Source organism: Mastigoproctus giganteus, chromosome 14, assembly GCF_048544385.1.
Source record: "Mastigoproctus giganteus isolate SK-2022 chromosome 14, ASM4854438v1, whole genome shotgun sequence".
Lineage (NCBI taxonomy): Eukaryota > Metazoa > Arthropoda > Arachnida > Uropygi > Thelyphonidae > Mastigoproctus > Mastigoproctus giganteus.
The window spans coordinates 5,879,644-5,905,608 of NC_143588.1; the positions used below are offsets into that span (position 1 = coordinate 5,879,644).

Consider the following 25,965-nt stretch of genomic DNA (forward strand, 5'->3'; position numbering starts at 1 on the left):
AGTCTCCAGACTCTGTAATTTGCAAAACTTAAGCCTTTCTTCGTAAGAGCAACCCTTTGTTCCATTCACTAATCTTGTTGCCCTTCTCTGTACTCATTCCAGCAGCTCTACATCCTTCTTGAAATGAGGCCTCCAGACCTGTATACAGTACTCAAGGTGTGGCCTGACCAATGCCATATACAAGGGAATAATCACATCCCTATCCCTGATAGAAAAATTCCTGTATATCATTGACAACACACCATGTGCTACTCTTGCAGCTCTTCTGCACTGCTCAGAGAACTTCATATCTGCCTGCACAATTACCCCCAGGTCCTTTTCATTCTCTACCACTGTCAGCGTAGTACCACAGAATTGATACGTTGATCTGGGGTTACTGTTTCCCATATGTAGTACTTTACATTTGTCAATGTTAAACTTCATTTGCCACCTCTCAGCCCATCTGCTCAACCTTTCCAAATCCTGTTGCAGCAGCATAGCATCAGTAGTGTCCTTAACAACCCTGCCAACCTTTGTATCGTCTGCAAACCTGGACATTAAGCTTGATATACCATCATCAATATCATTTATAAATACAGAAAACAACAATGGACCCAACACTGAACCCTGAGGAACTCCACTAATAACATTAGTCCACGTTGAGCAGTGTCCATTGATTACCACTCTGTCTTCTGACACTCAACCATCCCTTTATCCATAGCAGCAATTTGCCTCCAATGCCACACTGCTCCAATTTGTGCAGCAGTCTTCCATGCGCAACAGTATCAAAAGCCTTTCTAAGATCCAAATATATAATATCAAAGTTATTCCCTGCATCCAGTTCTTTTGTGACTACATCATAGTATCCAATCAAATTGGTCAGACAAGACCTGCCCTTAACAAAACCATGCTGTGTCTGAGTTATAACTGAATTCTTGTCCAGATGATCCTGCAGTGCTTCTTTAACCAGTGCCTCCATTAATTTACCTGGAACAGAAGTTAAACTAACAGGTCTATAATTACTTGTGTCAGCCTTTGATCCTCCTTTGTGAATTGGGGGTTACATTTGTACATCTCCAGTCTATGGGTACCTCCCCTGAGTCCAAAGAAGCTCTCATAATTATGGCCAGGGGTTTCCTTACTTCCTTTGCCGCCTCCTTTAATATAACTGGATAGATCCCATCAACCCCGGGTGCCTTTTTTATGTTTATCCTCAACAATTTCTCCTCCACTTTCCTCTCAGTTATTACAAAATCATCTAGCTCACTGCCAATGTTTACTTCTCCTACGACATTCCCCTTCCTGAATAACTCCTCATGTGTGAATGTAGATGCAAAATACTCATTTAGATTGTTAGCCACCTGAGCAGGATCCTCAACTGTTGAACCATCAACATCCAGTGGACCAATCTGATTCATCCCTTTCCTTCTTGAGTTTAAATAGGTAAAGAACTCTTTTCTGTTTTTCTTTGCATCCTTTGCCAAGGATTTCTCATAATCTGCCTTTGCCTGCCTAATCTCCTTTGTGACATGGTTACAGACCAACTTATATCTATCATAGGCTTCTGTGTCACGTGTTAATTTATATGTATCCCATGCATTTTTCTTCTCTGCCATATGTCTCATTAGTTCATCTGACAACCATTTAGGCCTGAACCTTGAAAAATATTTCTTGGTTGGTATGCAAAGCCTGGTAGCTTCCTCTAAGGTATTGGGAATACCTTAGAGGTTGAGGGAAACTGCTAGTTTACGGGGACAAGGGCAACACAAATACGCATTTATCTGATAATATCAGTCAGAGTAACACTTGCACATACCTCAAGAGTTCTTGTTTGTTACTGCAACAGAACGTATTAGCAAGATGTTCTGAAGGCAGAAATGTTTCAAATAAGCAGGTAGCTAATCCCTGGGAAACAAGCTTAAATAACTTTAAGGGGTGTGTCAGGGTAGTTAACTATATAAGAACAATAAGTCTTAATTGTTTATACAGTAATGTCAGAAGTGTCGTCAATAAAATGAGTGAATTCGAACTGCTGGTTAGGACAAGTAATGCTGACTTAATAGGGCTTATGGAAAAGTGGTGCCACCCGAAGATAGGGGATGATGAGTTTCAGCATGGTATGTATAATATATGTATTAGGAAAGACAGAAAAGAGAGAAGGGGGTGGTGGGGTCATGCTTCTTATCAAAGGCAGCCTGAGTACAACAAAAGCTTTCCCAGATTCAGATGTTTCGCATGCTAGTATAGAATCCATATGGTGCGAGATAGTTGGAAACAAAGGTATAATGAGAGCAGGAGTATTCTACAGGCCAGGTGATTGTGAAGATTATGATGAGAGCCTCTACATGCAAATGGAATGGGCAAATAAACATCATTGTCTTCTTATGGGTGATTTAATTTGCCTCTAATTGATTGGAGCAAATGGGAAGGAAACTCAACATGGGGGACAAAATTTTTAAATCAACTAGATGATTGTTATTTGTATCAACATGTCAGGGATAGTACTAGGGAAAAGAATATTCTAGACCTCATCATCACCCATGAATCAGATGATATAATAGGGCTGACAGTAGAGGAACCAGTAGCAGGAAGAGATCATGGAGTTCTGTGGTGGACGATGAAGTGAGAGAGAGAGAAAGAGAGAGAGAGAGAGAGAGAGAGATATAGCAGTAGTTAAAGGCAAAGGAATGGGTTATAATTTCAGGAAAGGAATTACAACGGCTTAAGGTGCTACACGGCCTCTATTAACTGGGTATATATCTCACAGAGAGTGAATACAATTGATTGTGGTATACCTTTAAAATCACAGAAGCCTTGAATGCTTATATACCATTAAAAAAATACTCTACGAGGAAGATTCCAAGTTGGATGAATAAGAAAGTTGCCAGATTAATTGAGCAAAAAAAGACGGAATGGAAACGTTACAAATCAATAAAAAGTACTGAAGCCTATAACAGCTCTAAGGTGATCTGTAATAGTGCCACAAAAATGGTTAGGCTGGCAAATGCAGATTATGAGAAATCCCTAGCAAAGAGAGCAAAGAGTGGAGATAAGGAATTCTTCACATATATAAATGCAAAGAAGAGGACAAACCAGATCGGACCCGTATATAATTGACATGGGATAGTAATAGATATGCCAGCTGAAGTTGCAGGTGAACTCAACAATTACTTAGCATTGATAATTACAGAAGAAAAACCTTTTGTGTCAATGAGAAATTATGGGAGTGAAGTTGAAAAAAATGTAATTAATGATTTTGAAATTTCACATGTTTATTTAATGAAAAAACTTTCGAGCCTACAGGCCAGTAAGGCTCTTGGGGTTGATGGCGTATACCCTATAATCTTAAGGGAGGTGGCATGTGAGTGCATTGAACCATTCAGGCTAATTATTAGAGCATCACTGGACTCGGGAATGATTCCCCTGGCTTGGAAAAGTGCCAATGTATCTCCAAAACATAAGGGCAGTTCTAAGAGTCAAATGGGAAATTACTGGCCAGTTAGTCTAACTTCAGTAGTAGGGAAAATTATGGAGACAATGATCAAGGGTGGAATTCAGGTTCATTTAGATAGAATGGAATTCTGAAGGATACTCAGCATGGTTTTTTAAAGGGAAAACCATATTTACCTAATCTGGTTAGCTATTTTGACCGGATCACTCAAGTTCTGGACTTAGGGAAAAACTTCGACATTGTTTATTTGGATTTCAGCAAAGCATTTGACTCACCCACATGAGAGGTTACTTTATAAGCTAGAACAGGTTGGAATCACAGGGAAAATCCTTAGATGAATAGCTGGATGACTTCAGGGCAGGAGCCAGAGGATTGTGATAAATGGTTATTCCTCAGATTGGGTTGATGTAAGAAGGGGGGTTCCTCAAGGATCAGTATTTGGACCACTGTTGTTTTTGATTTTTATATATGACATTGATGAAGGGATAGGGGTGTGATGTCTAAATTTTCAGATGATGTAAAGATTGGTAGACTAGTTAATGATCTCTCTATGCTTCCTCCCCTCTCCTCCCTCCGTGAACGACGGGAGGAGAAGAGAGGGAGCATAGAGAGATCAATGGCAGTAAATGTATGAGTAGGGACATAGAGAAAGGTGTTCATTTCCACATTTAGGAGAAAGATTTCATTATTTTCAAGATGTGCTCTATTTTATGTCCCCTCATATTAGTATCTGCACTAAACAGAGGGTATTACGTTCATTAAAATCTAATAAGAGTATAGGAATACAATGCGATCCTCAAGGTCTATCTGGGAGATGTTGACCTTAGGTGGCAATATACTGAACAAACTGTTAGAAGAAACCTTACAAAGAGGCAAATGGCAGCCACCTCTATGGTGGTTATAAAAAGATTACTTGGTAAGGGGTACACTAGGATGGCAATGCCACTGCAAGCAGGTCCATCCCCAATTCTGCCTTTGCATATTACTTACATTACAAAAGGTATGGTATTCATCTGCATTTTAGAGAAAGGCAAACTGGTTTGTGCCTATGGAGAAGGGTCTTGATATCATCATTGTTCTGTCAGAATACAGCAATTCTACTATATGAATCGGCTATTATTTTGGCTATTTGGTCATTATTGTGAGGGCCCATCCACTGAAGGCTAAGTTTTTTCAGTCATCTTTTTTGGGGGTGCTTTTATGGATGCTGTCTTATGTCCATTTCTTCTTCTTTAGCAAGAGTTCCAAGACTGAATCATCTGGTACTTCCTTTACCTCAATATCAATATTTTCCTGTGTTACAGAGGGTACTTCAGGGTCTTTATTTTTCTTTTCTCTCAGTTTCTTTTGTTATTAGTTAAGCATTAGGATGCAGGTATATAGAAATGGCAGGTGGTAGTAAAAACCATCTACTGAATGATCCCAGTCAGGCTGGTCAGGAACATCCCATCACGTTGAAGCAGGGGCCAAATTGGTGTATTTGCGAGCTTAGTAAGTAGCATGCAATGGGAGTAAATGATTGTGTGGTGGTATGGTCATCTCCATTTGTGTCCCAAAGGTGCACTTCCCAGAAACCTTCTGAAAGTATGACGGCGTGCCACTATTTACTGGTTGGATGTGTTTCCTATCCAATTTATTTCCCTTCCTTCCACCACTGGCATACTCAAGAGTATGCAGTGTGTTCTCCTTGTCAATTTGTAAAAATTAGCATAGAACCTAGTAATTTCTTGCTGTCATGGTTTTTAGTAAAATATTGAGCACAGACAGGGCTGTCAAGACAGTGAGTGGTTGTACTTCTGGCACTTAAAATACCTCAGTAGATTTGAAATGTAAATCCATACTTAGTAGTTTAAATAGCCTGCATTAACAGAACTTGGAGGCTATGGAGTGTTGAACGTAAGGATTACCATTAGCATTAGTAGAGGCATATGACGCAAGAAAGCAAGCTTATCCAGCATCAGCCAAAAAAAAAAAAAAAAGAAAAATGCTCCCATTTCACTCCTCCGTTTGTTCCAAATACCTGTCCAACTCAGTCTTAAATTTATTTAGGCTATCAACTTCCACAACAAAGGATGGAAGTCTGTTCCATCAACCAACTACCCGCTGGCTAAAGGCAAATTTCCACACATCTATCCTACATCTGTCTTTCCTCAATTTGAATTTATGCCCTCTCAGGCAATTATTCTGAGCAAGAGGAAAAATCCCATCCGCATTGAGCATGCTCAAACCATTCAAGGCTTTACATACCTCAATCAGATCAAATCGCAGGTGTCAAGTCTCCAGACACTGTAATTTGCAAAACTTAAGCCTTTCTTCGTAAGAGCACCTCTTTGTTCCATTCACTAATCTTGTTGACCTTCTCTGTACTCGTTCCAACAGATCTACATCATTCTTAAAATGAGGCCTCCAGACCTGTATACAATACTCAAGGTGTGGTCTGACCATTGCCTTATACAAGGGGATAATCACCTCCTTATCCCTGCTAGAAAAATTCCTGTGTATCATTGACAAGACACCATGAGCTACTCTTGCAGACCGTCTGCACTGCTCAGTAAACTTCATATCTGCCTGCACAATTACCCCCAGATCCTTTTCATTCTCTACCACTGTCAGTGTGGTACCACAGAGTTGGTACACTGCTCTGGAGTTGCTGTTTACCATATGTAGTACTTTACATTTGTCAATCCTAAACTTCATTTGCCACATCCCAGCCCATCTGCTCAACTTTTCTAGATCCTGTTGCAGCAACGTACTGTCATTAGTGTCCTTAACAACCCTGCCAACCTTTGTATCATCTGCAAACTTGGACATTAAGCCATCATCAATATCATTTATAAATACAGAAACAATAATGGACCCAACACTGAGCCCTGAGGGGACTCCACTAATAACATTAGTCCATGATGAGCAGTGTCCATTGATTACCACTCTCTGTCTTCTCCCACTCAACCATCCCTTTATCCATAGCAGCAATTTGTCCCCAGTGCCACACTGCTCCAATTTGTGCAGCAGTCTTCCATGTACAACATTGTCAAAAGCCTTTCTAAGATTCAAATATTTGATATCAAAATTATTCTTTGCATCCAGTTCTTTTGTGACCACATCATAGTATCCAATCAAACTGGTCAGGCAAGACTTTCCTTTAACAAAACCATGCTGTGTCCGAGCTACTTACATTGAAGTCTTGTCTAGATGATCCTGCAGTGCTTATTTAACCAGTACCTCCATTAATTTTCCTGGAACAGAAGTTAAACTAACAGGTCTATAAGTACTTGTGTCGCCTTTTGATCTGGCTTTGTGAATTGGGGTCACATTTGCACATCTCCACACCATGGGTACCTCCCCCGAGTCCAAAGAAGCTCTCATAATTATGGCTAAGGGTTTGCTTACTTCCTTTGCTGCCTCCTTTAATATAACTGGATAGATCTCATCCACCCCAGGTGTTTTTTTTATGTTTATCTTCAACAATTTCTCCTCCAATTTCCTCTCAGTTATTACAAAATCATCTAGCTCACTGCCAGTTTAACTCATCTCTGGCATTCCCATCCCTGAATAACTCCTCATGTGTGAATGTAGATGCAAAATACTCATTAATTTGTTAGCCACCTGAGTAGGATCATCAACAGTTCAACCATCAATATCCAGTGGACCAATCTGATTCATCCGTTTCCTTCTAGAGTTTACATAGGTAAAGAATTCTTTGTTGTTTTTCTTTCTATCCATTAATTTATATGTATTCTACGCATTTTTCTTCTCTGCCACATGTCTCATTAGTTCATCTGACATCCATTTAGGCCTAAACCTCGAACAATATTTCTTAGTTGGTATGTAAAGCCTAGTAGCTTCCAAGATTAATTCTTTGAATGCTTCCCATTTTGAATTTGCTGTTGGTAACATCATCAGTTGGTCTCGCTGTATAGTTTAGATACTGTCTCAGACCACCATAGTTGCCTTTATGAAAACAAAAACCTTTCCCTTCATCCCTGATGGCAGTTACCTCTTTGAGTAAATCCCACTTCAGCACACTGTGATCACTGCAACCTCGTGATTCCTTTATCTGCAGATTCTTAATGCATGAAGAATCACTACTGACAATCAGATCAAGAATATTACTCCCTCTATTTGCCTTCCGAACATGCTGAGGTAGAAAACAATCATCCAATAAATCCACAAAAGCCTTGCTAGTGTGTGAGTGACCAACCCACAAATTCCTGTCAATATCTGGGAAATTAAAATCCTCCATTATAAGACTCTCTGATTTACTGCCCACTGTACAGTTTCTTATTATATTCATCAGAGTCATTAGGCCTATAACACACTCCTACTCTCAATTTTGATCTCCCAATGCTTATGTCACACCTAATTTACTCGACACTGGATTGTCCAGCGATGTCGACTGGCTTCACTTCCTTGGATTTTATGTGTTTCTTAACTAATAGCATAACTCCTCCTCCCTTCCTATCCTGTCTATCCTTCCTGTACACATTGTACTCCCCAAATTCCACTTCTGCATTCCTTATATCAGTGACACCACATCTCTGATATCCCAACAATATCTGCCTTTGATGTTTTGAGCAATACTTCAAATTCATCAAAACCAAATTCATTAAAACTCAAGTAGGAACGAGATTGCCATCCTTCCGCATCGATATGCACTTGACAGCTGTCACACCTTGATCTTTCAATTCAGGGCAGATCTCTTCTTCAGAGCCATCATCTTTAAAAGCTTGTATAGAAGATCCCACTCTGATATTACACCATGTAAAGAGTTCGAAATTTTATAGAGGGATACGATGAGAGGTATTCTCCCTATCGTGGCTTTCAGAATTTGCTGGATGAGTTTTGGACATGTGGCTTTAAGTAAAAATTTTCAGAATGCAGCCTTTTTACAGATTTTGGAGACCTTGCTAACCCTTTTAATCCTTTCTGGATATAGAAGGATGACATTTTCCCTATTGCCTGCTCTCTGGTGTAATGAATAATGAGGAAAGCCTTGTTGCCCCCCCCCCAGAAGAAGAAGAAGGATTTTTTTACTCATGAGACTAAAATAAAAGTTTTTGATGCCCTAAGTAGGGGCTCACATCTGGTAAGTATGGGCTTGGCAAACCCAGGGTCCTGAGCTTGATATCATCTTTCTTGCTTTCTTGGTGATTCCCTTCTACTTCTGACTCTCTCTCTCTCAGGCCAAAAAAAAAAAAATTTTTTTTTTTTTTTTTTTTTTGGCTGGTGCAGCATAAGCCTCAGGTTTCCTTGCACCATATGGCTAATAATAATAAATATTCATCCACCACAGAGGCCTACTAGGAGAAACCCATTCACAAATTAGCAGGTACTGCACATGCAAATATGACACCACGTCTGCTTAGGGAATCATACCCACATATCCAATAAGCCTTGACCCTATTTCAAGACCAAAGGGAGGGAGACCTATTGAAATGCAGTTGATTCTAGTAGTAAAAACCATCTGCTGAATGATCCCAGTCAGGCTGGTCAGGAACCTCCCATCTCGTTGAAGCCGGGGCCAAACTGGTGTATTAGGGCTGGGCCCCCCTCACCCACCCACCAGGATTCCCCCTGACATCTAACAAAAACGTAGTTTTTGTTAGATGTCAGGGGTTTTTTATACCAAATTTTATCATCTCTCTAAAAGATTTTAAGATGATATACAGGATGATTCAAAAAGGACTTCACAACTTCATAAGTGTATAGAAATTTATTCAAGAGCCATATATAATTTATTGAACTGTCATATTGTAGCAAAAAAATCAAGTTTTACTGATGTGGTGCCGTAGTACTGAATTCCATCACCGCAAGTTCCAGCGGCTTGCAATTCAAAAATGGCTACTTTCGCATTTCTTGTTAGAGGTAGCGTTAAAAACCACAACTGCAGGATTTGGGCTGGCAAAAACCCGTGCGTACGTCTGGAACATGTTCGTGACAGCCCAAAGGTGAATATCTTTTGCGCCCTTCTTTTACGGATCCTTCTTTTTCCATCAAAGGTATCCTGTATCTGGATATGCTGGAAAATTTTCTCATTCCACAGTTCGACGAAGATGACCACGAAGGACACTTTCACTTTCAACAAGACGGAGCACCTCCACGCTACCTCACGGAGGTAAGGGAATTCCTCAATAACCGTTTCCCAGGTGAGTGGATTGATCGAGCAGGGCCATTAGAATGGCCACCTCGTTCCCCAGATTTGACACCTCTAGACTTTTTTTCTATGGGGTTTCATTAAAGATCGAGTGTTTGTTCCATCCTTACCTACCAATCTTGCCGAGCTCAAAACTAAAATCACCACCGCAGTTACAGAAGTTACACCGGCTATGTTACATCGCATTTGGGAAGAAATTGAGTTCAGATGGGATGTCTGCTGTATCACCAATGGCAGTCACATCGAAGAAAAATTACTGTTCTAGGTAAAACTTGATGTTTTTTGCTACAATATGGCAGTTCAGTAAATTATATAAGTCTCCTGAATAAATTTCTATATGCTTACGAAGTTGTAAAGTCCTTTTGAATCACCCCGTATAAGTGTGTAATTAAGTGTGAAAATGCTGAATTTTTGTAGAATACAATTGGGCAGGTCACTAGGTGGCACCACTTCTGCCTCCCCGTGGTGGGACTGGAAACCTGGGAGGAAAAGCTCTCACTCCCATGCTAAAAGGAGCAACAATGGACTGCAATTCATGTCCACCACTACAGCCAATGGGCTCTCAACGTACTGAGACCCGCAGAATGGAAGACAATCTCAGTCTTCCGAAAAGAATGAAAAAGGACTCTAACAAATCAGAACCACTAGCTTTTCTGATAATGCATTCGTTATCGACTCAGCCAGTAAGCAAACTCTCTCCCTTTGTCATCCAGAGATGCTTCAAGAATGCAGCAGGCACACCAAAAATGGTGAAAAAGCTCCAGTCAGGAGATCTTTTAATTGAGACCACGCAAGCATGGCATTCTGAATTATTATTAAAAATGTGCTCTATAAGCGGAATCCCAATCAAAGTCACACCACACAGCACACTGAACTTCTCAAAAGGAGTGATAAGTGAATGGGATTTATTGAACATAACCAAAGAGGAGATAATCATGAAATTACTAGAACAGATATTAACTCAAGCAACGCAAATCATGGTATGGAAGGGTGATAAGCTTGTCCCAACACGTAATATTATATTGACCTTGTACACCAAATTTGCCAAATTCAGTTAAAGCAGGCTACCTGCACTGCCGTATCCAACCATACATTCCAAACCCTTTAAGATGTTTCAAGTGTCAAAAGTTTGGTTACTCCCAGACAACATGCAGAGGCAAAACTACTTGTCCTAACTGTGGGTCAAAAAAATCATTCACAAACAGATTGTACTGCAAAGGCTCCAGAATGTCCAAATTGCAAGAGTGACCGTCCAGCATATTCAAAATCATGCGACCTCTGGAAAATTGAAAAAAGAATACAAAAGTATAAGATCGAGAATAAGGTCACATATCAAGAAGCAAGAAAGCAAATAAAGCCAATAATCTCAATACGCATGTACACTTCCACTAGACTAAAGTGCCAAGCTGTTTCAACCCAAACTGAGGTATCAATTCTGCCCAATACATCCATTGCAGAATGGGCATGATCTATACTATCAACACATCAATCTACCACCAAGCCTGTTCTAGTTGACGAAATAAGTAATACCCCTATCTCAGTTCCGCCTAAAATCTCATCAGGTCATAAAATGTCTAATAAATCATGAAGGCAACAGGCCACTGAATTGCGAAAGTCAAACTCAAATAGAATGGACTCTGAAGATATAATTGTACACGATGAAACAGTTCTTGATCTTCATGCAGAATGCAGAAGATGATATGGAGACTAGATTTTCACCTGGTCAAACTGATGATGTAGAAGAGAGTACAGGTTCTGGATGTCCCAATTTGTCCCAAAAATTGCAAGAATATTTGCTGATGCTATCCAGGCAGTGTTAGGTGGGTCGGAAAACTGCTAGCTTGGAGGGAGACAAAGACCAATAGATTGACAGTAGCCACTGGCAGAGGTGAAAGAGATTCTTGCACTGCTTCTATTAGAATGAGCAGAAGCCTGAAAAACAAGATGCATGGTATTTCAGAGACTGCTGGGAGCCATTGCGGTACAAGTAAACACATGGGTTGTGTTAGGGTAGCTAAGAATAGAAACAGGTGCAGGTATACTTGCGTGTACACCAATGCTAGGAGTTTAGTAAATAAATTTGATGAATTTGAGGTATTGCTCAAAACATCGAAGGCAGATATTGTTGGGATATCAGAGACGTGGTGTCACACAGATATAAGGGATGCGGAACTGCAATTTGGGGAGTACAACGTCTACAGAAAGGATAGACAGGATAGGAAGGGGGGAGGTGTTATGCTATTAGTTAAGAAACACATAAAAACCAAGGAAGTGAAGCCAGTCGACATCGCTGGACAGTGCAGTGTGGAGTCAGTTTGGTGTGACATAAACATTGGGAGATCAAAATTGAGAGTAGGAGTGTGCTATAGGCCTAATGACTCTGATGAGTATAATAAGGAACTGTACAGGGAAATAGAGTGGGCCAGTAAATCAGAGTGTCTTATAATGGGAGATTTTAATTTCCCAGATATTGACTGGATTTTGGGGGCTGGTTACTCACACACTAGCAGGGCTTTTGTGGATTTATTGGATGATTGTTTTCTACATCAGCATGTTCGGGAGGCAACTAGAGGGAGTAATACTCTTGATTTGATTATCAGCAGTGATTCTTCATGCATTAAGAATCTGCAGATAAATGAACCACTAGGTGGCAGTGATCACAGTGTGCTGAAGTGGGATTTACTCAAAGAGGTAACTATCATTAGGGGTAAAGGAAAGGGTTATTGCTTCCGTAAAGGTGACTACGATGGACTGAGACAGTATTTAAATTCTATACAGTGGGACCAACTGATGATGTTACCAACAGCAAATTCAAAATGGGAAGCATTCAAAGAACTTATCTTGGAAGCTACTAGGCTTTACATACCAACTAAGAAATATTGTTCAAGGTTTAGGCCAAAATGGATGTCAGATGAACTAATGAGGCATATGGCAGAGAAGAAAAATGCATGGGATACATACAAATTAACACATGACACAGAAGCCTATGATAGATACAAGTTGATATGCAACCAAGTTACAAAGGAGGTTAGGCAGGCGAAGGCAGATTATGAGAAATCCTTGGCAAGGGATGCAAAGAAAAACAGCAAAGAGTTCTTTACTTATGTAAACTCTAGAAGGAAGGGGATGAATCAGATTGGTCCACTTGATATTGATGGGTCAAGTGTTGATGATCCTGCTCAGGTAGCTAACAAACTAAATGAATATTTTGCATCGACATTCACACATGAGGAGTTATTCAGCGAGGGGAATGCCAGAGGTGTATTCAACTCTAGCAGTAAGCTACAGAATCTTGAAATAACTGGGAGTAAAGTGGAGGAGAAACTGTTGAAGATAAACACAAGAAAGGCACCCGGGGTGGATGGGATCTATCCAGTTATATTAAAGGAGGCAGCAAAGGAAGTAAGCAAACCCTTAGCCATAATTATGAGAGCTTCCTTGGACTCAGGGGAGGTACCCATAGACTGGAAATGTGCAAATGTGACCCCAATTCACAAAGGAGGATCAAAGGCTGACACAAGTAATTATAGACCTGTGAGCTTAACTTCTGTTCCAGGAAAATTAATGGAGGCACTGGTTAAAGAAGCACTGCAGGATCATTTAGACAAGACTTCAGTTATAGCTCAGACACAGCATGGTTTTGTTAAGGGGAAGTCTTGCCTGACCAATCTGATTGGATACTATGATGCAGTCACAAAAGAACTGGATGCAGGGAATAACTTTGATATTATATACTTGGATCTTAGAAAGGCTTTTGATACTGTTGCACATGGAAGACTGCTACACAAATTGGAGCAGTGTGACATTGGAGGCAAATTGCTGCTATGGATAAAGGGGTGGTTGAGGGGGAGAAGACAGAGTGGTAATCAATGGACACTGCTCATTGTGGACTGATGTTATTAGTGGAATCCCTCAGGGCTCAGTGTTGGGTCCATTATTGTTTTCTGTATTTATAAATGATATTGATGATGGTATATCGGGCTTAATGTCCAAGTTTGCAGACGATATAAAGGTTGGCATGGTTGTCAAGGACACTACTGACACTATGCTGCTGCAACAGGATCTGGAAAGGTTGAGCAGATGGGCAGAGAGGTGGCAAATGAAGTTTAACATTGACAAATGTAAAGTACTACACATGGGAAACAGCAACCCCAGAGCAACGTATCAACTCTGTGGTACAACACTGACAGTGGTAGAGAATGAAAGGGACTTGGGGGTGGTTGTGCAGGCAGATATGAAGTTCTCTGAGCAGTGCAGACGGGCTGCAAGAGTAGCTCATGGAGTATTGTCAATGATATATAGGAATTTTTCCAGCAGGGATAAGGAGGTGATTATTCCATTGTATAAGGCGATGGTCAGGCCACACCTAGAGTACTGTATACAGGTCTGGAGGCCTCATTTCAAGAAGGATGTAGAGCTGCTGGAACGGGTACAGAGAAGGGCAACAAGATTAGTGAATGGAACAAAGGGGTGCTCTTACGAAGAAAGGCTTAAGTTTTGCAAATTACAGTGTCTGGAGACTAGGCACCAGCGAGGTGATCTGATAGAGGTGTATAAAGCCTTGAATGGTTTAAGCATGCTCAATGCTGATGGGATTCTTCCTCTAGCTCAGAAAAATCACCTGAGAGGGCATAAATTCAAATTGAGGAAAGACAGATGTAGGATAGACGTGCGGAAATTTGCCTTTAGCCAGCGGGTGGTTGGTTGGTGGAACAGACTTCCATCCCTTGTGGTGGAGGTTGATAGCCTAAATAAGTTTAAGGCTCAGCTGGACAGGTATTTTGAACGAACAGAGGGGTGAAGTGGAAGTGGTTTTTTTTTTTTTTTTTTTTGGCTGATGCTGCATAAGCTTGCTTTCTTGCATCAAATGCCTCTACTAATGCTAATTTTCCTAGAAAAGATAAAACAAAATATGACCGTCAAAAGCAAACCACTCACAAGAGACAGACAGACTCGCCTTCCCTCCTCAAACCCAGATAATAGTGGCATAGTATTTAGGTTCAGGCGGCACTGGTGGTTTCCCACATCTGTGCCATATGTACTCTGTGATGAAATGCAGAACTACTGCACAGCCAGAAAAAAAAGTGTAATGTGTGGTTAATGTAGTATTGTGCTTTGTTCTGTTGTTATGTCTGGCTGCTTGGCCGCGGGGCCCCTACCGGGACCCTACGTCGCCCACCACAGCCACTGGGAGGCGAGCCAGGTTGCCCATTATACTCTGGCTGCCTCTGCCAGGATTGCCTGAGCTTCCTGACAGAGGGAAAAAAAAAAAAAAAAAAAAAAAAAACCACTTCCACTTCACCCCTCTGTTCGTTCAAAATACCTTTTTTTTTCCTTCTCCAAAAATGGAGAAGGAAAAAAAAAAAATGTAAAGAGAGGGAAAAAAAAAAGTGAAAAGAGAGGGGGGGAATGAAAAGAGAGGAGGAAAAAAAAAGTTGAGGCGTTTTTTTTTTTTTTTTTTCTCCCCCCTTTCTGAAGAGCATATGGGGGAGTAAGAGAAGTTTGTTAGTTTGTTATTTGGTTTTTAGGAGCATTAGCAACTAAGGCCATATTGCTCCGGGATATGCGGTGGTCATTCCTTGACCTTTCCGCATACTCCGTATTTGGTGGTGACGGGCTCGAACCCCGGTCTAATCAAGAAGCATGTGCTACGCACTGCTGCTCCTTCCCACCTGGCTACGGAGGCGCCCGAGTAAGAGAAGAAGAACAGATCAAAATGTGGGGAACAGTAGTTGGAGTGGACCAAAAGGGAAGGCAGTCCACTCTAAGGTAGAGGATGGAGAAGGAAGTTGAAAATCACAGGAGCAGGTGCTCCTGTGTATCCTGCACCCAGGGTGAATTACATTATCCTACCCCAGTCGGGGATCGTAGAGGTGGCACGTTATTCTGTTCTGCACTGAGTTCCGCAAGTCTTGCTCTTCTAGAATTGAAAACAGCCTGGGCATAGCGTGTTAAGGCTAGGTATTAGGCCTCTTCTTGAAGAAAGTTGACTCTGATTGCGGGGGTTTCCTTGAATCTCTGTGAGGAATTGAAGTCTGGCATTGTCGTAAGCGAGACACTCATACATAACGTGTTCCCAGGACTCTTCTTCACCACAGTGGCAATATGGGTTATTTTCTATTCCCATGGCTGTTAATTTTTGCTGGAACGGTCCATGGCCTGTAAGCAGGGTGACTTGCAAACCAGGCGAGTATCAGGGAGGAGGCTTTGGGAAAGTCCGACTTATTGAGGGAATAAACCTTTTGGTGATTGCTCCTTTCGGCGTTGTGTCCAATGTTTCTTGCCAGAGGTTTTGTAGGTGGTCTGCAATTTTTCTTCTTTCCTTCTTAGGGTCATTTGCATGGTTCAACTGCAGATTTAACAATTGCGTTGGGATTCCCTTCTTCAGTTGCTGGAAGAGACCCCCTCTTGACAACTTCCAGATAGAGAGGTAAGTAACATGCAATGACTTGTAATGCAGGGGTGCTGACAGTACAGCACACCCTGGTAACCAATAGTAACATAAATCTTTGAATGGAATCAAGCTTGCGCTTGTTCCTTTCCAGGATTGCCTTTTCACACCAGATGGAGGCTCCATAGCACACAATCGGGACATATACTGCCTTATATATTAATGATAGAGCTTTATTCTTTAGTTCCCAATCCGCTCTACTAATCTGCCTTATCATTGCAGTGTATTTTCGGATTTTAGCTGACAGGTATTTTAAGTGGGGGTGGAAGGATAAGGATAAGTTGGCATCTAGATATAGGCCCAGATACTTGATTTCTGTGTAGAGACGGATCGGGGTGTTGTTAATTTTCATCACTGGTGGCCGTCGGATTTGGAGCTTTCCTTTTAGAAGGATTGACTTTGTTTTTTCACTGGAGATTGTTAATTTGTGCATGGCAGCCCAGTCTTGGAATTTTCCCAGTGCAAAGTCGGCTTGAACTTCCAATGTGGCTCTTGTACCAGAATGAACAACCAGTACGAGATCATCAGTAAAGGCTAGGGGCTTGACCTTGCCGAGATCCATCCCCAGGAACTCGTCCAAGACAATGGACCAAAGAAATGGCCCAAGAACAGAGCCCCGAGGACAGCCTCACAGTATATTCCTGGTGACTGTTTGGTATTTGTTGGTTACCTGCACTGTTCTATTGCTGAGGTAGGACTTTATACTGTTATATAGACTGCTGGACGTCTTGGCCTGCCGAAGTCTTTGAAGTATGCTGGGCCACCATAGTCGATCGAAGGCCCCGCAAAGTCCACCATTATGGCTAGAGAGTATTTAGATTCTGTCTGGGTAGCTAGAGAGATTAATCTGTGGATTGCATCCTCTGTACTGCAGCCTGTTTTAAAACCAAATCGATGCGGAGATGGTAATTGTTGCTCTATGTAGTAGTAGGTGAGATGGGAGAGCAAGACATTCTTGGAGTTTGGCCAAAACAGGAAGCAGGGCTATTGGTCTGTAAGAAGTCGGTACTTGAGGTGGTTTTTTCGGGTGTACTTGAGTGTTGAAATTTTCCAGAAGTCAGGAAATGTTCCTTCAGCAAGGCATCTATTAAATAAACTTAAGAGAGTAATAGGATAGTGTTCTGCAAACTTTTTTACTACGTCGACTTCCAGCAATGCAGCACATCATACAATGGAATTGTAGAATGAAATTCTACATCGTATTGTAGAATGAAATTCTACATGGAATTGTAGAATGAAATTCTACAATGGAATTATACCATTTACAGAAAAGATAGACACTCTTCATTATCTGCACGTGGAGGTGTCGCATTTTAAATTAATAAAAAATACCTTCTGGGATATAAAATGAATATAAAATACCTTCTGGGAACATTCCACTTCAGACCCACTTAGAAGCTGTTGCCATACGTGTATCAGTTAGACAAATTCTAACTCTAGTATCACTGTACCTTCCACCCAACAATATGTGCATATTCAAAGAACTAGAAGACCTCATAAAACAAATACCACCACCTTTTTGTATCCTTGGTGACTTCAATGCACATCATCCATTGTGGGGATCAGCACACATGGACAATAGAGGACACTTAATAGAGACGATACTAGACCAACTGAATCTAATATTACTAAACACTGGTCAAAATACTTATGCTCATTTTTCCATTGGATCTATGTCAGCAATTGATTTAACAATCTGTTTCCCTATATTGTATCCCAGTATAGAATGAACACAATAGCGATCACTTCCCAATTATATGTAGAATCAAAACACTACAAACCCCATGCCCTGATTTTGAGAATTTCCATCTTACCTGAGGGGTTAGATGGAAATTCTCAAAAGCAGATTGAGAAAAGTATTCAACCCATCTTTCTTTTGATAGCAAATTACAACCCACTGATGATGTCACAGAGCTTATTACCAGGAAAATACTGATCACAGCCTCCAAAGCAATACCTCAAGTGTCCACGTGTAAACCCAAAAACCTTAAACACTGGTGGAACAAAGCTTGTACCAATGCCAAAAAGGAAAAAAATAAAGCTTGGAACCTGTTCCGGAAGTTTCCAACTACCAAGAACATTATTCAGTATAAAGGGCTTAAATCAAAATTGTTTTGTGTATTTTTGTGTGCGGACGTGCCTTTCTGCCGCTCTTGGAACAGAGAAGTTTTTTCTGATTTATTTTCTGCTTTATTAGTTTAAATTGACATATTAACTTATTTTCTAGAGCAGCTTTATATTCCTATTTACGGTACTTAAGTTTAAAGTAACTTAGATAGAGATTTTGTAGGTATTACTTAGTATCGGAAAGGGTATCAAATCCACGTGTTTACCGATCGTAAATAGCCGCCATTGCTATGCGAAAATTAATCAGTAAAATCTATTAATCTTGTCGAACTTCATCGGAAATTAAATTGTACTTTTAACTATACATATAACCACTTACGTTACGTAATATAAATAATTAGTAAAAATAAATAATTAATACATAACTTGATACGGAAGTTATATAAAGGGATTTCGTAGATAACACTCGTTACTGAAACAAATATTTCGTAGATAACACTCTTTACTGAAACAAATATTTCGTAGATAACACTCGTAGATTTTGTAGATAACACTCGTTACTGAAACATAAATATTTCATAGATAACACTCGTTACTGAAACAAATATTTCGTAGATAACACTCGTTACTGAAACAAATATTTCGTAGATAACACTCGTAGATTTCGTAGATAACACTCGTTACTGAAACATAAATATAGCGTTATAACTGTGTTGGGATACAAGTTTAGGATTTAATTTTGTACTGAAATTGAAATTTTTATTGAAAGTAAATCGAAATCATGACTCAAACCAGAGCAGCAAAGCAAAAGGCTCAAGCTAATGGGAATGCTGTGGCTCAGAGGAGAACTGAGGGGGGCAGTTGTCCTCTGAATCACAGCCTTTTAAGATGCACTATTTGCTTGATGTTTGCAGAGCAGTCAGGTATGGGACATGATACTGCCATGGGGGATGTCTTTGTATGTGCGCGATGCAAGGAGTGTAAGGAAATCAGGCGTCAACTCAGCATTGTTATGGGCCTATATGAGAGCTTGAAGAACAGGGTGGATGCCCTCGAAGGATTACAAGTGAGGGGCCCCTCAAGCTCTCAGCTGCCCACACTAATGCCAGAGCTTGCACTTGGTCATCGCGCAACACAGCGGCAGCCCCCAAGGCAGAATGCACTGGTCTCAAAGGAACTAGTAGTTGTTGGTGACTCTATTGTCAGGTAAACGGGAAACATGCTTTGTAAAAAGGATAGGTGGAACAGGACCAGGGTATGTCTGCCGGGGGCAAAGGTTGATGACGTTGTAGAGCGGATATCTTTTAAGGGCACAAAAGGTGATATAGTTGTACACGTTGGCACTAATGATATTAAGAGTAGGAGACCGGCGGAATTACTTAACAAGTACAGGTCACTGATGAAAAAAAGCCGTGAATTAGGGTTGAATTTGAAAGTGTCTGCAATTCTGCCCAGACATGATAGGAGGGAGTATATGATGAGAGCCCTGTCGATCAATTCGGCCCTGGAAAGATTGTGCAAGGCTCAAGGGGTAGAATTTTTTTCAGCCTGGTCTGTACTTGTTAACAGGAGAGACTGCTTCTACAGGGATGGGATACACTTAAATAGAAAGGGTGCAAGAATGTTTCCTGATGCTATCGAGGCAGTGTTAGGAGGGTCGGAAAACTGCTAGATTGGGGGATACAAGGACTAATAGATTAACAGTAGCCACTGGCAGAGGAGAAAGTGATTCTTGCACTGCTTCTATTGGAATGAGGCAGCAGCCTGGAAAATAAGATGCAGGATATTTCAGAGACTGCTGGGAATCATTGGGGTACAAGTAAACACATGGGTTGTGTTAGGGTGGCTAAGAGGAAGAGCAGGTGCATGTATACTTGCATGTACACCAATGCTAGGAGTCTAGTAAATAAATTTGATGAATTTGAGGTATTGCTCAAAACATCAAAGGCAGATATTGTTGGGATTTCAGAGACGTGGTGTCACACAGATATAAGGAGTGCAGAACTGGAATTTGGGGAGTACAATGTCTACAGAAAGGATAGACAGGATAGGAAGGGAGGAGGGGTTATGCTATTAGTTAAGAAACACATAAAATCCAAGGAAGTGAAGCCAGTCGACATCGCTGGACAGTGCAGTGTCGAGTCAGTTTGGAGTGACATAAACATTGGGAGATCAAAATTGAGAGTAGGAGTGTGCTATAGGCCTAATGACTCTGATGAGTATAATAAGAAACCGTACAGAGAAATAGAGTGGGCCAGTAAATCAGAGAGTCTTATTATGGGGGATTTTAATTTCCCAGATATTGACTGGAATTTGGGGGCTGGTCACACACTAGCAGGGCTTTTGTGGATTTATTGGATGATTGTTTTCTACATCAGCATGTTCGGGAGGTAACCAGAGGCAGCTATACTCTTGATTTGATTATCAGTAGTGATTCTTCATGCATTAAGAATCTGCAGATTCAGGAACCACTAGGTGGCAGTGATCACAGTGTTCTGAAGTGGGATTTACTCAAAGAGGTAACTACCATTAGGGATAAAGGGAAGGGGTATTGCTTTCGTAAAGGCGACTACGGTGGACTGAGACAGTACTTAAATTCTATACAGTGGGATCAACTGATGATGTTACCAACAGCAAATTCAAAATGGGAAGCATTCAAAGAACTTATCTTGGAAGCTACTAGGCTTTACATACCAACTAAGAAATATTGTTCAAGGTTTAGGCCTAAATGGATGTCAGATGAACTAATGAGGCATATGGCAGAGAAGAAAAATGCATGGGATACATACAAATTAACATGAGACACAGAAGCCTATGATAGATACAAGTTGATCTGTAACCAAGTTACAAAGGAGGTTAGGAAGGCGAAGGCAGATTACGAGAAATCCTTGGCAAAGGATGCGAAGAAAAACAGCAAAGAGTTCTTTACTTATGTAAACTCTAGAAGGAAGGGGATGAATCAGATTGGTCCACTTGATATCGATGGGTCAACTGTTGATGATCCTGCTCAGGTAGCTAACAAACTAAATGAATATTTTGCATCGACATTCACACATGAGGAGTTATTCAGCGAGGGGAATGCCAGAGGTGTATTCAACTCTGGCAGTAAGCTAGAGAATCTTGTAATAACTGAGAGTAAAGTGGAGGAGAAATTGTTGAAGATAAACACAAGAAAGGCACCTGGAGTGGATGGAATCTATCCAGTTATATTAAAGGAGGCAGCAATGGAAGTAAGCAAACCCTTAGCCATAATTATGAGAGCATTCTTGGACTCAGGGGAGGTACCCATGGACTGGAGATGTGCAAATGTGACCCCAATTCCAAAGGAGGATCAAAGGCTGACACAAGTAATTATAGACCTGTGAGTTTAACTTCTGTTCCCAGAAAATTAATGGAGGCACTGGTTAAAGAAGCACTGCAGGATCATCTTCACAAGACTTCAGTTATAGCTCAGACACAGCATGGTTTTGTTAAGGGGAAGTCTTGCCTGACCAATTTGATTGGATACTATGAGGCAGTCACAAAAGAACTGGATGCAGGGAATAACTTTGATATTATATACTTGGATCTTAGAAAGGCTTTTGATACTGTTGTACATGGAAGACTGCTGCACAAATTGGAGCAGTGTGGCATTGGAGGCAAATTGCTGATATGGATAAAGGGGTGGTTGAGGGGGAGAAGACAGAGAGTGGTAATCAATGGACACAGCTCATCATGGACTGATGTTATTAGTGGAGTCCCTCAGGGTTCAGTATTGGGTCCTTTATTGTTTTCTGTATTTATAAATGATATTGATGATGGTATATCAAGCTTAATGTCCAAGTTTGCAGACGATACGAAGGTTGGCAGGGTTGTCAAGGACACTACTGATGCCATGCTGTTGCAACAGGATCTGGAAAGGTTGGGCAGATGGGCTGAGAGGTGGCAAATGAAGTTTAACATTGACAAATGTAAAGTACTACATATGGGAAACAGCAACCCCAGAGCAACGTATCAGCTCTGTGGTACTACACTGACAGTGGTAGAGAATGAAAGGGACCTGGGGGTGGTTGTGCAGGCAGATATGAAGTTCTCTGAGTAGTGCAGACGGGCTGCAAGAGTAGCTCATGGTGTATTGTCAATGATATATAGGAATTTTTCTAGCAGGGATAAGGAGGTGATTATTCCCTTGTATAAGGCAATGGTCAGGCCACACCTAGAGTACTGTATACAGACCTGGAGACCTCATTTCAAGAAGGATGTAGAGCTGCTGGAACGAGTACAGAGAAGGGCAACAAGATTAGTGAATGGAACAAAGGGGTGCTCTTACGAAGCAAGGCTTAAGTTTTGCGAATTACAGTGTCTGGAGACTAGGCAGCAGTGAGGTGATCTGATAGAGGTGTACAAAGCCTTGAATGGTTTGAGCATGCTCAATGCTGATGGGATTCTTCCTCTTGCTCAGAATAATCACCTGAGAGGACATAAATTCAAATTGAGGAAAGACAGATGTAGGATAGATGTGCGGAAATTTGCCTTTAGCCAGCGGGTAGTTGGTAGGTGGAACAGACTTCCATCCCTTGTCGTGGAAGTTGATAGCCTAAATAAGTTTAAGGCTCGGCTGGACAGGTATTTCGAACGAACAGAGGGGTGAAGTGGAAAGTGGTTATTTTTTATTTATTTATTTTACTTTAATTTTTTTGGCTGATGCTGCATAAGCTTGCTTTCTTGCATCAAATGCCTCTCCTAATGCTAATGCTAAAATCTAGACAATTTAGAAGAAAATCTAAAAAGTTTGCCTCTACTATTACAAAGGACACTAGCAGTCAACTCATTTGATTCAGCAATAAATGGCAAATATCTACCTCCTCCTCCTCCTCCTCCTCCCATCTTAACCAAAAATGGACCTTCTACCAAACATCTGCCACTTCAGCATATGGCAACCCTTTTCTTCAAATCAAAATTTCTGCTGAAAGGTACAAGATCCATAATACCTAATATCTTGCCTATAATCAACCATTTAAGCTATTTGAACTGCAAACAGCATTAAATAGATCACCCAACAGTGCAGCTGGACCTGATGGAATATATTATGTAATGCTGAAACATATAAACAGTATGGCCTTGAAACCAGCTGCCTAAGTAAAATCCTTGAAAGAATGATACACAGATTACCTGGGTTCTTGAAACTAAAGCACTGATGAACAGCAATCAGTTTGGATTCCAACAAAATAGATCCACTTTGGATCTAATGGTGAAAGCCGAGATACATCCGTAATGCTTACGTCAAAAATGAAAATCTTATAATGGTAAGTCTCGATACAGAAAAGGCTTTCGACACTACCTGGAGGTATGACATATTGAGAGAACTATATTCCATAGGATTGCGAGGGCACTCACCAGAATTCAATAGAAATTTTCTTCAACACAGAACCTTTCAGGTCTGCTATCGATGTGTACTTTCTCAGTCCTACACGCAAGAAGAAGGTGTCCCACAAGAATCAGTACTTAGTTCCACCCTTTTTTCTCTTAGATTGAACACCATAACACAGAACATCCCCAATACTGCAGAACTATATATGTATGCTGACGACCTTACTATATCTTGCCATTCACAAAGTATTCATACCATTGAAAGACAGCTGCAAATTTCCATAAATAAGTTAGAGACATGGGTATTGCAGAATGGATATCATTTATCAGAACAAAAAAAACAATTGCAGTTCACTTCTGCAAAGTGTCAGCTACACCCAGAACTGGAACTCAGAATAAAAAACCATTTGATCCCGCTCACCAGTAATTTTAATTTCCTAGGTTTAATATTGGACACCAAACTTAACTTTGTTTCACATATCACATACCTCTGAACTGTTTGTTTAAAGAAACTTAATATATTTAGGTCCATTCCTGCTATGACATGGGGGTTCTGAGATGCTGTTATATATGACTCAGCTAGGAAAAGTGCATTAATCAGACTTAATACCATCCAACACAGTGCCCTTTGTGCTGCTCTGGGTGCATTTAGAACACCCCCCACCGCTGTCCAAAGTCTGTATGTAGAGGCACATGAACCTTCACTTCACCTTAGAAGGAAAATGCTGCTTCTTAATTATCCAGCTAAAATTCAAAGCCTGCCAGTCCATCCTGTTCGACCGTTGCTTTCCAACCCTGAATGGAAAATATTCGGAGTTGGAAACTCCGAATGTTGTCCATTCAGGGATTCATAAAGGATTTGCTTCACAATTGAAATTTTGATTTTGATGACATGCTTCAAGAGACCGATATTCCTGATCCACCCTGGTCAGTAAATCTCCCCCACTGTGATACCCACTTTCAGTAATGGGGTAAGAAATCCCTGGCAGATGAAAATATCAAACAACTACATAAAGAACATGCCCTCAAAAATATACAAAGCTGCCAGATATATAAGATGGCTCAAAAACATAAATATATAAGATGGCCATTGGTGCTGCGGTTGTCTTTCCTTCTTTTACAGTCTCCATATCACTACCGGTTGAATGTAGCAGTTATATGCAATCAAATTAGCCTTACAGAATATTAACGCTTTCCACAATGCTAGCAGTGTAATATACACCGATTCCATGAGTGCGGTATCTGCATTGGGCAATCAATTTTCAATATCACATCCCATCAAAAAACAAATCATTTCCTGTTTAAACCATCTACAAAGTAGGAATCATTCAGTGAAATTCTGCTGTATTCCAGGCATTCTGGTTGCATATGTAATGAGAGAGCAGATGAGGCAGCCAAAAAACCAAACAGAACAACACCAGAAAATTACAAAGTACCATATATAGATTATTTGAAGTGTATAAAAAAAAAGTCTGTACATTTCAGTGGTCAGAAATATGGAAGCCACAAACTAATAACAAATTGCTCCAAATAAAAAAAGAACCAACATTATGGATTTCCAGCTTCAGACAAAATAGACAGGAATAAGTTGTACCAGCAAGACTAAGGATAGGACATACGTAATTAACCCATATGTTTCTACTTGTGGGGGATGACCCACCCTGATTCACGCATCGTACATTACCACTTATAGTCAAGCATATACTTTTAGATTGTCCTCACTATTCCCATTTCAGCAAAAATTACTTTCCACCCTCAATCACAACTGCAAGAACCATTATCACTTACCCACATGATTGGAAATAGTGCCAACCTAGCTGAACTATATACCTTTCTGAAACAAATTCATATACAGACAACCTCCATATAACATGGTACTTCTACAACATGGTTTCACTCTAACACGGTTTGAGAACTGCGGGAAATCTCGCATAACACAGTATTTTTGAGCTTTTATCATGGGAAAACCCTGCTATTAGGTTAGATGTAATTTTCAATGTTTCCATTCCTTTTTATGAATCCCTGCTGTTGACTCGCTAGTCGTTATCACTTTGTGATATTTTTCTAAAGCACATTTCTGGAGCTCACTACCAATAAAACAGGCACCTCCATAGCGAGGTGGGCAGAAGCAGCAAAAAGGGTCCTGAGCTGAATATCATCATTCTTCTTTCTTGTTTTCTTGTTGACTCCCTTCTACTTCTTTCTTTCTCTCTCTCTCTCTCTCTCAGGATTTTTTTTTTTTTTGATTGGTGCAGCATAAGCCTCAGGCTTCCTTGCACCTTATGGCTAATAATAATAATCCTTCAGGTTAGCTATTGCTGTTGTCTGATGTGAGTTGATGGTATTTTTCGGTCAGACAGGCCTTGATTTTCTTGTGCTCTAACTGCTGAGTCTGAATCATCCCCGAGTATTTGTAGGTCTCTCCCTTTGTCATGACTTCAATCTCTTTACCAGTTCTGGCCAACTAATTTCCCCTGATGCAATCTGTGGTTCTTGCATTTGTCCAAACCAAAT

At 40.6% G+C, this 25,965-nt stretch overlaps 1 protein-coding gene across 1 annotated transcript in view; it reads right to left on the minus strand.

Moving 5' to 3' along the window:
- The window catches only part of LOC150074956 (uncharacterized), a 735,724-nt gene that overhangs the window by 655,418 nt on the left and 54,341 nt on the right, over window positions 1-25,965 (minus strand). The window lies entirely within an intron of this gene.